The following is a 12,169-nucleotide window of genomic DNA, read 5'->3' as shown; positions in this document are numbered from 1 at the left end:
TTATCTTCCACTTATGAATGTAGATTATGTTAAGAATCTATGGCCTCCCAGGAAGCTCCACAACACGGTATGTTTTCGGCATTCCTCATCCAGCATCTGCAGGTGATTTTTCCCGTGGGCCTGACTGATTTGGTAAGTGGAGCACTACATTAATAGTCTTGTATTTTGTATACCTATACCGTTTAGGTTTTCTTAGAACCTACAAAAGACCTAGATAAGCTGTGCACGAAAGTGGCCTCCAGAGTTTATCAACTGTATGTTCTTTTATGCGTCCGGCGCACAATTTTTCGGCAGTAAGACGTTAAATGGTCTTACTAACACTGGCCGTATGCAATTAAAACCTGAGAAAAAACATCCACTAGTGTTCGAAATTCGAAGCACTCGAACACCGCTGGCTTGCGCAAGCGCAGTTCGCGCCCGAATGCCTTTCCATATTCAAATTATCGGAGCTGTCGATCAAAACACGAACAAAGACGTCCCGCCATTATGCGTACTGAGGTTTTTTTTTCGGCGAGTAAAATTAGATCTATTACAAATGTTCTCCTTTGTTCGAGGCGCCGCTTGCGCATCTGCCAGCTCGATTGTTTGGAATCGGAATTAGATTTCATATCTGTAGCTGGAGTGATGTGTGCTCAATGTTCGTGTTTTGTTTTTTTCGGTGCAGGATGCGGGCAACAGAATTAACACTTGAATTGCATTTGCGCAACTGGTTTTATACTTCTGAGTACAGAACCAGTATAAACATAAACCTTAGTAGGTAGTACCTCTACATGAAATACAGTTAAGTAATTAATTTATTAATATTACCTATAATTATTTTAAATCTAGTACTGGTAGTTACTTTATTAAAATACGAGCTTTTTCTCGCAAGCTTTTTGTAAAATAACCGCATTAAAAAGTACCTAGTCATAGCTTGAATAGCTTCATTATTATGCTTATTAGTGCGGGCATAGGCTTAATGTTATATTACCTATATTATTAATGATGGAAATAGTGCACGTACTCCATCGATTTAAAGCGGACTTAGCTATACCTACTTTTTTTTTCCTGTGAAGGATGTAAGTTTGTAAGATAGACTAAGGAACTCAATACCTACTTAGTTTTGTAGTGCTCCTTTATGGGAGCATCCGTTACATAGTCGATTATATCAGAACATGTTTTTTCATATATATTAAAACGTTCACCTTTACGAGACTCAACTACGAGGCTACAATGAATTTCTTACAGAATCATCTAGCACGAGCTAACGATGGCTGATAGTGATGACGATTACACCATACAAGTTCCACTGTAGGCGTAGTGCAGCTTGCTAGGCCATTCACGAAAACGAAAGATTCAGTTATATTCTGTTATATGAATACGGTTTATATTAAAAGTTTCTTGTTGATGTCCGCTATGCAGCTAGAGACATTTTATGCAAGCAAATCCGCACTAGGCCTACTGAATATGAATATAACGTTACTATCTCTTATTCTCTGTTCTTTAAACATCCTATGTGATAGTATAAGTCCACCCTTTGTAGGTAAATTATAATGCTAACTTTTATAATTAAATCGATAAATATCCTATTGTTTGCTCTCATCCACCTATAACTATACCTCTAGAGATTGATAGTTAATAGCTGTAGGGGCCGATGCGAGGTACCCGTCGACTCCAATCAGTAAAGTCAGTGAGGAGTTTAGTTCACAAAATATATTAAATAAGTATTACAGAAAGATGGACTGTAATGGTTCAGTTGTAAGTGACGACTGATCTAACTATGTAAGATCTAGGTTAAGTAAACTGCTGCGTAAGACAACATAACTCTAGGTATGTGAAAAGGCTGTAGCCTGTACATGCTCCCAAGGGCACAAAAAAGGAAAAAAAATTAAAGTACCTTAAGTTTTAAAAATCTCTAGTAAGTAAGTGTATATAAGTTAAGTTATTATATTACCTAGCTAATTACAAAATTAACAATAAAACTCTGAACCATATCAGTTTACAAAGCAAAAAATTAAGTAAAATAATCAAAACTAAAAATCAAAATTAAATCCTTTTGAGTTCGCTTGCTTCTGCGACTCAATAGGAATAGCTCTCTGGTGCATAATCTCCTGTAACTCCATTCCTTGGTTGGAGTGAGTGTGTCGACCCGCGCCGCCGCCGCCGCCGCGTGCCGCCGGCCTCCTGCCGCAGCGCGCTCGCATCCACCACCAGCATCCGGCTGTGGCTGCTATCACCAGTAGTATTGACGACACCGCGTAGTTGCCTATCTCATGCACGGATATCGAGTTCAATGTCACCTCGTGCTGCTTCTGCTCTAGAATTCGCTCCTCAAGTTCACGATGATTCTCAGTCAAATTTAGTATTTGTAAGTTTTTATCCACATGCTTCAAATTGACGGTGACCAGGTTGTTAGTAGAGTCTATAGTAGGAACTTGTATCCCGGTATCTACATCTACTCTATTGTTTCCATAGGTGTTGTATGCGTAAATAATTTCATCCTCCTTCTGCATTACGCAATCCTGTCCAATCACAATCATTCCGGTGTTATTCAATGTTGTACTGGTTTTCACCTGACCCCCGCACATTATGCGTAGTAAATATGAATCACAACAAACAAATATCCAGTGATTCGGTTTGTGCAATTTGATCCATTTTTCCGAACATGTGTCTTGAGTGTAGTTGCATTGTAAGGCATTTCCCTGACTTAACAATTTAGCTTCGCACGGAGCCGCTTTATTGTATAAGTTGTATATTGGGTGCCGCGCGTGACATAATATATTGTTATCGTCTGTTGTTATACATTGCTGCACTTCTAATTCATCCATGGCTATGTAAGTGTTTTTCACAAAATTAGTAGCGATGTAATCCATGGACCGCCTTATCGTTAGTTGACTCTGTCCAATTTTCATTGGTACCGGTATAGTGCGATATAAGACATATTCGTCATCGCTTATTAGTGGTATGTGCAGTTCAAATAGCATGTAGTTTGTTATTCTCGCTTTGACGTAGATCAACTTGTAAAGGTTGTTTATGTCTTTCCGTAGGTCTTTGACCGGAAAGGAGAGTCTTTTCTGTAATGTGGATGAAATATGACTCAGTTGATCAATCAGCTGACTGGGTGTAAACAGTCTCATATCCAAGTGTCCTCGGAGTACGTCAGTAAGTGCGTTGGTAAGCATTTCTTGCTGTTGTTTCAAGTCTGCTATTAATAAGTTCGCCGTCAGTGATTCAGCATTTAACTCATTCATTACTGCTAGCTGAAGTAATCGGTTTTCAATCTTTGAAAAATCCGATTCAGTTTCATTTATGTATTTATTGATGGTTTGGAATTGGCTGTTGATAAACTTCTCATGGCTCTTGATAAGTGAATTCTCCGCTTCAATTATAAGTGTTTGATTCCTCATCAATTCTACTTGGTAGTCATCGTTCATTTGCAGCTTTTGTATGTCTTCTGCGTACTTATCGGCAAAGTTTTGATCTAGTACGCCAAATAAGGTTCGTGCGAGACTTCCTACGCCGTTTATGTAACCTCGTTTCTTTCTTGATGAGTGGTCAGTTAATAACATCATGTTGTTTTCTGATATCATTTTTATTTCATGTTGCAAATGATCTGTCACTTGACTACAGTACCCGACTCCTAATCTTCCACACTGCTTGCTTAAGTGATCGACAAACCGCTGAACCTTTTCCGTAGTTTGCCAGTAATTTGTTAAGTTGTAGTACACCAGTACAATCCATTCGTCGTGTATGACTTGAACCTTGGCTATTTCATCAAAGTACATTGGTCGATTAGCTTCAAATGGCGTAACTTGGTATTTCGCTGATGTTTGTGCATTACCCGTCGGGAATATCATAAGTGTTAGCATAAGTGTTGTTATAAAGTTGCACAGTCTGCTCCTTTTGGTTCTAGGCTTCAGTTTGTTAGCAGTATCTGTCTCTTTTGATTTATGTTGATCCTTTTCAGTTGGTAAGTTATTGTCAGTTTTCATTGGCAATGGAGTCAGTTTAGTAATTGGGCGCTTGACTGTGTTATTTTGAGTCTTCAGTGTGACAACTCTAACACATCCGTCAGCTCCTGGATGAACTTCAGTTATTCTTCCCAGTGCCCATTTGCCTGGAGGTAAGCCTTTCTCTTTCACCAAGACAAGATCTCCTTTTTCTAGATCTTCTTTCCGCGTCAACCATTTACTTTTGGTCTGCAGTTGATGAAGATACTCACTGGACCATCGCTTCCAAAAATGCTGATGCATCAGTTCTACATACTTCCATCTATTCCTTAGATCCAAATGTTTTCCATCGGTAAGTTCTTCCTGTGGCAATGACATTATTGGACCACCAGTGAGAAAGTGGCCTGGAGTAAGGTATTCCAGGTCTTCCGGATCTTCGGTTATGGGGCAAAGAGGCCTACTGTTCATACACGCCTCAATCTGGTGTAACAAGGTCGTGAATTCCTCATAAGTCAATTTCTGCTCCCCGAGGACTCTTTTCAGGTGAAACTTCATCGACTTCACTGCCGCTTCCCATAGTCCGCCTGCACTTGGCCATAATGGCGCATTGAAGTGCCAGTTAATGCCTAGTTTATTCACTTCTTTGAAAAATTCTGGTGACATCAGTGTTTCAAACTGTTGAAATTCTCTTTGTAATTCTTTTGCTGCACCGACAAAATTTTTCCCGTTGTCTGAAAACATCGATTTCACCACTCCTCTTCTTGCGCATAGTCTCTTCAAGGCCATAATAAATGACTGTGTTGTTAAATCAGACACCAGTTCTATGTGCACCGCTTTAGTAGACATGCAAATAAATATCGCTATATATCCTTTGCATGTTCTGACCCCTCGTCCCTTGTTTATTTTAACATCGACGTGTCCTGTGAAGTCGACACCAGTGTTCGTAAACGGGCGCGACGGGGTTATTCGTTCAGTAGGTAAATTTCCCATTATTTGGTCAGTCTTGGAAGCCGCGTATCGCCGGCACTTCATGCACAATCGAATTATTTTCTTGACAGCTCGATTTCCTCCAACAATCCAATAGCGTTGTCGCGTCCGTGCCAATGTTAAGCGTGCCCCTCCATGAAGAGTCAATTCATGAGCTTGCTGTATAACTAGCTCGGTTAATCTCCCGCCATGTGGCAATATCATGGGATGTTTAGTTTCGCTAGGTAAGGCGGAAAACTGCAATCTTCCACCCACTCTCAGTACACCATTTTTATCCAAAAATGGGGATAAGTTTAATAATTTACTCTTGGAGTGCACCAATCCAGTTTTCAAGATCATCTCGATATCTTCTGCGAACGCGTCTCGCTGTACAGCTCTGATAATTACTTCAGTTGCGTAGTTCAGTTCCGATATAGATAAGTATTTATTGTAAGAGTCATTAGTTAATTGCTTCTCCCAACGTAATAAATAAGCAATTACTCGTGTTACATATTCGAGCCGACTATTGTTGTTTAGCAACGTCATCACTATGCACTCGCCGGCGCTTGTAGCTGCGGTGTCTGCACCTTTTGTCACAGTGCAAGTTTGTCGTAGGTCATGATCAGTTGAGTATGATTCATCGGTCTTTAAGTTGTCTGGACTCCATTTTTTCAGCCACTGTGGACCATTCCACCAGATTTTTTCTTCAACTAGCTGTTTCGGTGATAAACCGCGAGTTGCACAGTCAGCAGGGTTTTCTTTAGTATTCACATAACTCCACTTTGATGCCGGTACTAAGTTAGTTATCAGTATGCTTCGGTTAGCAACATATCTATCCCATCTTGTTTTATCTCCCTGAAGCCACGCTAAGACCACTTGTGAGTCAGTCCAGCAGTAGGTTTCCAGTTGAAGGTCAGTTAATGCCATCTGACATTTGTTCATCAGTTTAGCCAGTAATTGCGCACCACAAAGCTCTAATCTCGGTAATGTAGTTTTCTTTTTCGTAGGCGCGACTTTAGTTTTTGCTGTCATTAGTGTAATAACGGCTTCTCCGGTATCATTCGTCGCTTTACTGTATATGACGCAGGCGAACGCCTTTTCGCTTGCGTCGCAAAATCCATGCAACTCGGTCACATTGTTACAACAGCTGATCCACCTCGGTATTGTTACATCATTTATGTTTATTATTTCGCTTCTTATCAGTTCCCACTCTTTCGACGAGCTTTCGGAAACGTTTTCATCCCAGTTCAGTCTATCTAACCAAAGTTTTTGGAAGATTAGTTTTGCTTTGACGGTCATAGGTGATAACCATCCTAGCGGATCGTAGATTTTGCTGATGTTTGACAGTAGTACTCGTTTAGTGAGCCTTGACTTTTGCTGAGGTAATTGCCAATTGAAAACAAATACATCTTCCGTAGTATTCCAGCTGAGTCCCAAGGTTTTCATTGACTCGTCTTGTTTAAAATCGATCGTATTTTGTTGACGTTTATAATTGTCAGGTAAGCCTTCCAGGATCGATGCTTCGTTAGTTGCCCACTTTTTTAGTACAAAACCACCTTTCAGTAATAGGTTATAGAGCTCATTTTGTAGAATTTTTGCTTCTTCAATAGTATTTCGCCCAGATATGACGTCATCCATGTAAAATTCTGACATTACGGCTTTTCTTGCTTGAGGGTAAGCGTCTCCCTCGTCGATGGCCAGTTGTTTTAGCGTACGCATAGCCAAATATGGGGCAGATTTACTCCCATAAGATACAGTGCAGAGTTGCATTTCTCTCAGCTTATCAGTAGGTGTAAACCTCCAAACAATCTTTTGTAACTGCTGCTGATCTTCATGTATAAGTATGCCTCGGTACATCTTCTCGATATCGGCGATAACAGCGTATCGGTAACTTCTCCATTTGATTATTAGAGTCAGTATGTCGTTTTGCAAGTTAGGCCCTTTTTCCATGAGGTCATTCAAACTGTACTTGCTGCTAGTTTTCATAGACGCATTGAATACAACTCGTAGTTTTGTTGACGTTGACGATTCCTTTATTACACCGTGGTGAGGTAGGTAAACTTGCAGTGTCATAGTATTCGGTTGATTGACCGCCGGTTTCATGTGACCCAGTTCAATGTATTCTTCGATGAATTGTTTGTACCGACTTGCCAATTTATCGCACCTTGCCATTCGTTTCTCTAGCTGGTGAAATTGACAGATAGCCTGAGGTTTTGAGCTTCCCAGTTTGGAGGCTATATCTTCCTTGAGAGGCATCTTAACGATGTACCTGCCATCTTCTTGCCGTTCAGTTGTTTCCGCGTAATACTTTTCACAGTACGCTTCAGAATCTGTGAGTTCGGTGTCCTTTGTTATTTCCTCTGATTCCCAGAATCTAGTTAACTCCTCTATCTCATTGAGGGTTACAAAGCACTTGAATGTTTTGGTGTTCCCGCAGAGAATCCAGCCCAACTTGGTCTGCTGCGCGACGGGAGAGTTTGAATCCTGCTTCAGCACTCCCTCCAGTATAATCTCGGAGTAAATATCCGCTCCGAGCAATAGATCAATAGGGCCAGGAGTGAAGTAATCGGGGTCAGCCAGTTTAATATTGTCTAGGTGCGTCCAGTTTGACGTGGTTAGTTTAGTGTTGGGTAAGTTATTAATCAGTTTGTTCATTATGAGCACCTTTGTAATAAATGTATAATCTGAATGTATTGATTTACACTCCAGTGTCAGTAAGCCTTTGCTGCTGCCCATTGCTGATCCAACTCCTGATACGACTGCGTTTCCCTTTTGCCTCGCCAGTCTGAGTCGCTGCGCCGCGTTCTCAGTGATCAGTGACACTTGAGATCCCTGATCCAGTAAAGCTCGCAATACTATATAGTTCCCATCAGTATTTTTAACCATAATTTTCACGGTGGTAAGTAAAACTTCTTCTTCCTCTTTTTTAACAAGGTTAGTATTTTTCTGGGGTGACCACGAAGGGGTTGATGTTGATTGTCCTTTGAAGTTAGTTTCGTGCAAAAATGTGTGGTGCGATTTGTTACACACTTTGCATTTTTTATTAGAATCGCATTGTTTACCGTAATGGTCGAATAAACAATTTCTGCACACTCGTAATTTCGTGACAGTTGCAATTCTGTTAGGCACGTTCGTGCTTAAGAATGTTGGACAATTCATGAGGACGTGATCTTTCTTGCATAGTGGACAGTTTTTAATAGAAATATGGAATGATTTGCTGCCTTTTTCCGCGTTCTTGAAGCTCGGCGCCTTGACCTCGTTATTCTTGTAATAAATTTTCACCGCTGGGTGATTAGTTTTGACGGTTTCTAAGGCCATGAATTTGGATTCTAGAAAGTTCAGCAACTCCTTTAGCACTGGAAACTCTCTCGGTTTTTGTAAGCCTTGCACGTAGTCATTGTAAGTGGCTGCATCCAGCTTCTGTGACAAGAGGTGAACCACTATCGGGTCCCAAGTCGAAGTATCCAATCCAATGTTCTTTAGCGCGTTCAAGGCTTCTAATGTCGTATCATGCATCCTCTTTATTTGATACGCATTCGGTTGCTGGACAATAGGTTGGTTTAACAGAGTATTGATGTATGATGAAAATAGCAGTCTCTTATTGTCAAACCGGTTTTGAATAATTTCCCAACAGCACTCGTAATTATCTGCTGACACAGTTAAATGCTGCACCAGTTTCTCAGCTTCACCCCTAAGTTTTGTCTTCAAATGCTGCATTTTCTGTGTTTTACTGATAAGGGGGTTGTTATGAATCGTTTCCATGAAGATATCTTTAAATGAAACCCACTGAGCGTACTCGCCAGAAAATTCCGGGATTTCTACTCTCGGCGTAGACTTCTCGTAGTGTAAGTTGGCCCACATCTTCTTGTTGATGACCTTGCGTAATTCTTCATAGAGATTCTCTAACCTGTTATACTCCTGCTCATATAATTCGTTAGATTCGTTGAGCCAGTTGTCCAATTCCCAATGAATTTTGTCAATAGCATTCCATTTCGTTTTAAGAATATTTAACCGATCTTCCAGGTCCCATTTTTCCTCGATGGTGTCGATGTTGACCTTGGTAGCGGCACGTTGAAAAGCTTTGAAATTACCTTGTTGTTGTTGTAACAAGACGCTCTTCCTGTCAGTTAAATCCGTATTTATCCCTCCAAATATGTCTTGCACTATGCCGAACGTCCCGGCTGACTCTCCTCTCTCTTCCTTAGACGTTCCAGCAGTTGGTTGTGGTTGAATCTTCATTAGTTCAGCTACCCACTGCGCTTGTAAAGCCACCATCTGACTTTTAGCTCTAAGATATTTCTCCTGAGCTTTCACAAACACGTTGCTAGTAAAATAAGATAAGTTTTTCTCCTCACCCGCGTTCAGTAACTTGTCAGTTTCTGCAAATTGTTGCCAGTGCGTATCGAGAGCTTCGATTCTCTTCTTAAGATACTCCAGTGTTTTTCTTTCAGGATTCAGGAGCGTCCTTGCCGAAATTAACACATATCCTCTTGATGCTATCAAAGCAGTCCTCTTGACGCTTGATCAGTGCTTCGGTATTCATTGTGTTGAATGTCGAAGTTAGTTTTCTTGGTAAGTAGTTAGTTTTCTTGATAAGTAGTTAGTTTTCTTGATAAGTAGTTCGTTTTCTTGATAAGTAGTTAGTTTTCTTGATAAGTAGTTAGTTTTGCTGGTAAGTAGTTAGTTTTGCTGGTTGGTCGTCTACACGATTTGTTTTCGTGTCAGTTAAGATTAGCTGGTACAAACACGTTCAGGTATGTGCGATTTTCCTTGTCTCAATACTCTCGGGGAGGTCCGCTGGTGGAAGGCCGAGAATACCGATTCGCTACCGTCACAGATGCACTTCACTAATCACTTAGGTTCGAAGGACCATAAACATGTAGGGGCCGATGCGAGGTACCCGTCGACTCCAATCAGTAAAGTCAGTGAGGAGTTTAGTTCACAAAATATATTAAATAAGTATTACAGAAAGATGGACTGTAATGGTTCAGTTGTAAGTGACGACTGATCTAACTATGTAAGATCTAGGTTAAGTAAACTGCTGCGTAAGACAACATAACTCTAGGTATGTGAAAAGGCTGTAGCCTGTACAATAGCCGATGCCAGACTAACATCACTCAGTGACGTCACAAAACGGGCTGGAAACCCGCCGAAACTCTGAAACACGGCTTTTCAGCATTGTCCGTCCGAAAATCTTATTCGACGGATGGAAATCGAATTTTCTTCCCTCGGATCACACACATACAGGCGACGGTCACTCTCTATGTGTGTGTGTTGGCTTTCTGGCCAATCGTCACCTAGCGTGTGAAAGGTGGGCGTGGCTTAACACCCGGCCCGTCGAAATGTCAACGCACACTACTACGAGGCTGGAACTTTTTTTTTACTTGTAGTTTGTACTGTATAATTTAGCTTTGGTTGTATCTCGAGTCTGCGTTGTTCTATGTGTAAGTGTAGGGTGTTAGCGGCCAGTATTTGAAAATTATGCTCGAAAAAAGGTTTTTTCAAAACCGAACGTGGTCTAATATTTATGTAGCTACCTCACCGCTTTCGCATAAATTCTTCTGAGTGATAAATTATTTTCAAGGAACATTATTCTCTTCTCTAACCAGAAGACTCTTTTAACTGCCTATACCGATCCCTATAACAGCTACCAGTGTTCCTACAGTTTAATTTCTGGAATACATACCTACAGTTTATTAAAAAATGAAATTTTCCTACGCTAATCGATTTCAATCACGATTTCAATACTGTCATTTTAATATTTATTGTTCCTTGTTTATGAGTATGATTTGCTATTTTAGTGATCAATAAAGATATATATTAAAGATATAGATTTTAAATGGCAAAGCGACCGAATCAGCTAAGAACAGTTTTAAGAATAAGCGCCAGGCCGTTATTATTGCAGATTTTAAACGATTTGTTACTTTATTGTGTCAAAATCGCAAGTCGGTCGGTACTTATTTATTTATTTATTATAATAACAATAATGCTTAATAGCTACAGCCAACACGCAATTATTGTTAATATTACTATTAATATTACTTTATTAACTACCAGTCATCTGTACTTCTGTACCTACTACATCGATTTATTTAAGGTATTATTTAGTATAGTGAATCCACATTGGTGCCTGCCTACTACCAAGAAAGCTTTTAAACAAACCAATCTGGAACTTTCATAAATCTGAAAAACCTATAAAACCTTTGCCTTTAGCTAGGTATCCCTTTCAGATCAAACAAACTATGTTTTTTTTTCAATTGTTTACAAAACACAGCTAGTGTTTTTAAAAGTGAAAAATTGGCTGAACTCGCTCTAAGTTTTGTTTGCTCTCGCTTCGTTTGTTTTAACTTTCAGTGAAAGTTGGTTGGTACAAGTTTCAGTGAAGAGTTTACTTTAATGTAGTGCTGTACAGGAGGAACTCTGTCTGTGTTCGAGCTTTAGGTGAAGGTGATGAATATGTACAGGGTGTTGCAAAAAGGGTATGCTAAGCCGAAAGGGGGTGACTCAGGGGTTCATCCTGAACAACTTTTGTTCAACGAGTTTTGAAAATTACTATGGAGAACTTTTTTTTAACACCACCCTTTTTGCAAGACCATGTATATTATAAAAACATGTTGTTTGGCCATGCTGCTCTAGCCTCAAGGCTGAGGATTTTTATAAGTCCCGTATTAAAATCCGTGCCAGGTTACTTTTTTATAGACCGACTAGGACTAGCAGTCATTGCATTGAGCTTCGCATCCCCAAAGGTATTTTACTGAAAGTTCGGCAGTTTCTGTTTCGGTGGAGCTTTCGCAAAAAACTGAAACTGCATTTTGGGAGTTGTCGGGTTCTGCTCGGTCATGTCAGCGAGGCAAATTTTGTCAAATCTAATATTTATTCCATGAGAAATGTTAACAAATCGTAACCATCATGGATCGCTTTGTCAAAAGGTGTTCCTATACCTAAGGGTTCCGTTTTTATCTTGTGAGAAAAAAGCCCTCAAACTCTCTCTACAAGCCCTTATACCATCAACCCAAACCTCTAAAATGTACATCTTAACGTTATCTTCAATTGTCCTTTATATCATGTTGCTTGTTAGGTTTAGTGTTGGGCCTAAACTAGACACTAGAGCAAAAGTGTCTTATGTATTAATTTAGGCAAGAAAGTTTATTAACCAATTTTAATTCTCTACAATCTACTTCCACTAGCGTCGAACGCCGATCGGAAGCTAACAACCTCTTCACGAGAAATCCTGCAAAAAAACAAATCGTACTCGTTTTGAAAAAAGAATCTTT

At 40.0% G+C, this 12,169-nt stretch overlaps 1 protein-coding gene across 3 annotated transcripts in view; it reads left to right on the top strand.

The window, feature by feature from the left end:
• Positions 1 to 12,169, top strand: part of LOC119693872 (Fanconi anemia group J protein homolog) — a 63,013-nt gene that overhangs the window by 31,049 nt on the left and 19,795 nt on the right. The window lies entirely within an intron of this gene.

Source organism: Plutella xylostella, chromosome 16, assembly GCF_932276165.1.
Source record: "Plutella xylostella chromosome 16, ilPluXylo3.1, whole genome shotgun sequence".
NCBI lineage: Eukaryota > Metazoa > Arthropoda > Insecta > Lepidoptera > Plutellidae > Plutella > Plutella xylostella.
Note: the sequence above shows the minus strand (reverse complement) of the source record. Positions and strands in the feature narration are given on the sequence as shown.